This window comes from Pelophylax lessonae (assembly GCF_965119305.1).
Source record: "Pelophylax lessonae genome assembly, chromosome: 3".
In the NCBI taxonomy this organism is placed as follows: domain Eukaryota; kingdom Metazoa; phylum Chordata; class Amphibia; order Anura; family Ranidae; genus Pelophylax; species Pelophylax lessonae.
The window spans coordinates 519,474,636-519,479,247 of NC_138770.1; the positions used below are offsets into that span (position 1 = coordinate 519,474,636).

At 46.0% G+C, this 4,612-nt stretch overlaps 1 pseudogene across 1 annotated transcript; it reads right to left on the reverse strand.

Moving 5' to 3' along the window:
• Window positions 1–392: 392 nt before the first annotated feature.
• Window positions 393–1,226, reverse strand: LOC309550614 (annotated as a pseudogene). The gene has a single exon. The product of its transcript is annotated as an uncharacterized misc_RNA (transcript).
• Between the last annotated feature and the right edge of the window lie 3,386 nt (window positions 1,227–4,612).

Genomic DNA, 4,612 nt, shown 5'->3' on the forward strand with positions numbered 1-4,612 from the left:
TTCTCCCACAACCTCCAAAAATGGGGGAAATCCCTCCCCACTAAAGCTTCATGAAGTAGCGAAGGCACCACCCCCACTGAATGGGTCACACTGCCCCAAGGGGTATCAACCTCAACCACTGCTGTCTGGTAGTCCCGAGTGTCCCCATGGATGCAAATGACCCCGATAGTGCTGGAGTGTAATTTTGTGGGATTTACACAATCACTTCTGACTAGGGTCACTACACTTCCAGAGTCTAGCAGGGCTGTGAGCGGCTTTCCATCCACTGCAATAACACACATTTGCTTTTCAATGCGACTCTGACATGAAGCAGTATATGCGACCGATGCAAACAAAGATATGCATCTTTTCCTATAAGCAAAATTGCATTGCATAGGTTCATCATTTATAGGTCAGTTTGCAGCAATATGCCCAAATGCATGGCAGCGGAAACACTGTATGTGCTCTATCTCCAGTCCTCTTAGCGGTCCCAAAGACCTTCCTGGCTTCTTTGGCCAGTCTCCAGGCCTAGGACCAACAGTCTCATTAGCTGTAACAACAGTCTTATCTAGTTTCCCCATGCACTTGAACCCTGGAACAGTCTTACCAGAACCGCTGGGCGATCTTGCACCCCTAGACACACTGAAGTGGGGCGTAGACGGGTTCACCAAGTCCTCAGTAGCACTGTACCTCTCCACTAGGTCCACCAATTGGGTTGCAGTTTTGGGGTCCCCCTGTCCGACTCACTTCCTCAGAGCAGCAGGGAGCACACGCAGGTACTGGTCCATTACCACACGCTCCACGATCTGGGGGCCCGTCAAGGTCTCTGGTTGCAACCACTTTTTGGTGAGGTGGACCAGGTCAAACATTTGAGAACGGGGCGGCTTGCTGCTGGAATAGGTCCACTGATGCACGCGCTGGGCCCGGACTGCCATGGTGACATCCAATCGCGCGAGTATCTCCATTTTCAGAGTCTCATAGTCCTGGGCCTTATCTGGGTCCAGGTCAAAATACGCTTTTTGCGGTTCTCCTGTCAGAAATGGGGCTAACAGACCCGCCCACTGTTCGTTTGGCCAACCTTCACGGACAGCGACCCTCTCAAAAGTCGCCAGGTATGCTTCCACATCATCGGCCGGTGTCATCTTTTGCAGGTGGTACGAGGCACATACCAATTTTGGTTCAGCTGGCACAGGAGATGCAAATTCTTTCTTTAACTCCAGCAGAGCCTCTGCAAACTGCCAGTTCATCTCCTGCTGGGCTGCCTGTTGTGCTGCAGCAACCTCCTGTTGTGCTGCCTGTTGTGCTGCAGCAACTTCCTGTTGTGCTCTAGCAGCCTCTGCGATTTGGCGGTTCATCTCCTGCTGGGCTGCGTGTTCTGCTGCAGCGGCCTCCGGTTGTGCTGCCAGTTGTGCTGCAGTAGCCTCCTGTTGTGCTCTAGCGGCCTCTGCGATTTGGCGGTTTGTTTCTCGCTGAGCTGCATTGGCCTGTAGCAGGGCCTTTAACATTTCCTCCATCTTTAGAAACTGCCCACTGAGTCCACCACGTGTGGGAGATTAGCTTACAGGGATCACCTTTTCCAGCAAAATAAGGTCAGCAGGCAGGTAGTTTCTTAAAAGTCTGGTGGGTTGCCAGATTTATTCAGCAGAGGTTTGCCAATATGAAACAAACAACAAAACAGTAAAATAAATCCTTGCCGTCCGGCACTAAACTATACAGGAATTTTCCTCACTATACTGTGTGGGGCTGGTCCCCATCACCGACAAAACATATTGCAAAGCAAACCTTTTAAAGTCCAAACAGAGCTCCTCTCTCAGATCCCCTTCTGAGTCTCAGGCCAGAGCATTTCTGTGCTCTTTTCCTGTTAATTTAAAGTCCACCTGAGCATGGACTCAGGTAACTTACAATCTCTGGACCGGAACCTAGCCTGTCACAGAGGCTGGAAAAACCCAGGCCGGATTCCAGTTCAGTCTCTCACCACAGAACGTATGCGAGGTGAAATATAGCGATTATCTACTATCTCACCTCGCATACCGTCACAATATATATATATATATATATATATATATATATATATATATATATATATATATATACAGTATATATATATATATATATACAGTGGGTACGGAAAGTATTCAGACCCCCTTAAATTTTTCACTCTTTGTTATATTGCAGCCATTTGCTAAAATCATTTAAGTTCATTCTTCTTCTTCATGAATGTACACATAGCACCCCATACTGACAGAAAAACACAGAATTGTTGACATTGTTGCAGATTTATTAAAAAAGAAAAACTGAAATATCACATGGTCCTAAGTATTCAGACCCTTTGCTCAGTATTTAGTAGAAGCCCCCTTTTGATCTAATACAGCCAGGAGTCTTTTTGGGAAAGATGCAACAAGTCTTTCACACCTGGATTTTGGGATCCTCTGCCATTCCTCCTTGCAGATCCTCTCCAGTTCTGTCAGGTTGGATGGTAAACATTGGTGGACAGCCATTTTTAGGTCTCTCCAGAGATGCTCAATTGGGTTTAAGTCAGGGCTCTGGCTGGGCCATTCAAGAACAGTCACGGAGTTGTTGTGAAGCCACTCCTTCGTTATTTTAGCTGTGTGCTTAAGGTCATTGTCTTGTTGGAAGGTAAACCTTCGGCCCAGTCTAAGGGTCCAGAGCACTCTGGAGAAGGTTTTTGTCCAGGATATCCCTGTACTTGGCCGCATTCATCTTTCCCTCGATTGCAACCAGTCGTCCTGTCCCTGCAGCTGAAAAACACCCCCACAGCATGATGCTGCCACCACCATGCTTCACTGTTGGGACTGTATTGGACAGGTGATGAGCAGTGCCTGGTTTTCTCCACACATACCGCTTAGAATTAAGGCCAAAAAGTTCTATTTTGGTCTCATCAGACCAGAAAATCTTATTTCTCACCATCTTGGAGTCCTTCAGGTGTTTTTTTTAGCAAACTCCATGCGGGCTTTCATGTGTCTTACACTGAGGAGAGGCTTCCGTCGGGCCACTCTGCCATGAAGCCCCGACTGGTGGAGGGCTGCAGTGATGGTTGACTTTCTACAACTTTCTCCCATCTCCTGACTGCATCTCTGGAGCTCAGCCACAGTGATCTTTGGGTTCTTCTTTACCTCTCTCACCAAGGCTCTTCTCCCCCGATAGCTCAGTTTGGCCGGACGGCCAGCTCTAGGAAGGGTTCTGGTCGTCCCAAACGTCTTCCATTTGAGGATTATGGAGGCCACTGTGCTCTTAGGAACTGTAAGTGCAGCAGAAATCTTTTTGTAACCTTGGCCAGATCTGTGCCTTGCCACAATTCTGTCTCTGAGCTCTTCAGGCAGTTCCTTTGACCTCATGATTCTCATTTGCTCTGACATGCATTGTGATCTGGAAGGTCTTATATAGACAGGTGTGTGGCTTTCCTAATCAAGTCCAATCAGTATAATCAAACACAGCTGGACTCAAATGAAGGTGTAGAACCATCTCAAGGATGATCAGAAGAAATGGAAAGCACCTGAGTTAAATATATGAGTGTCACAGCAAAGGGTCTGAATACTTAGGACCATGTGATATTTCAGTTTTTCTTTTTTAATAAATCTGCAACAATGTCAACAATTCTGTGTTTTTCTGTCAGTATGGGGTGCTATGTGTACATTCATGAGGAAGAAGAATGAACTTAAATGATTTTAGCAAATGGCTGCAATATAACAAAGAGTGAAAAATTTAAGGGGGTCTGAATACTTTCCGTACCCACTGTATATATGCCCCAGATAGCAAAGATACCTTGCTACTAACTTGAGCCTTTAAAGAACAGGGTTCTAGTTGACACTTTTCCAATGTCTAGCAAATTTGCGTGGCAAGTCTCTGGCAAGAGCAAAGTTGCAGTGGTGAGGCTACAGCAGGAGTCCTGCAAGTCACAGTGACCCCTGTGGTGGGATGGCTATTGCACAACATAACTAAATGAGGACTTGCAGCAGACTTGCAGAATGTTTGCAAAGAAAGTTGATCTGGGGTCATGCAATGCCGACTTGCTGCAATTGTGCAACAAACTTGTGAAGTAATTTTCAAACTTGCACAATTGCTTGCTATGTGGGATATACAGTATCTCACAAAAGTGAGTACACCCCTCACATTTTTGTAAATATTTGATTATATCTTTTCATGTGACAACACTGAAGAAATGACACTTTGATACAATGTAAAGTAGTGAGTGTACAGCTTGTATAACAGTGTAAATTTGCTGTCCCCTCAAAATAACTCAACACACAACCATTAATGTCTAAACCACTGACAACAAAGTGAGTACACCCCTAAGTGAACATGTCCAAATTGGGCCCAGTTAGCCATTTTTCCGCTCCTGTGTCACGTGACTCGTTAGTGTTAGAAGGTCTCAGGTGCGAATGGGAGCAGATGTGGTAAATTTGGTGTTATTGCTCTCACTCTCTCATACCGGTCACTGGAAGTTCAACATGGCAACTCATGGCAAAGAACTCTCTGAGGATCTGAAAAAAAGAATTGTTGCTCTATATAAAGATGACCTAGGCTATAAGAAGATTGCCAAGACCCTGAAACTGATATGCAGCATGATGGCCATGCAATGGTTTGACAGGACAGGTTCCACTCAGAACAGGCC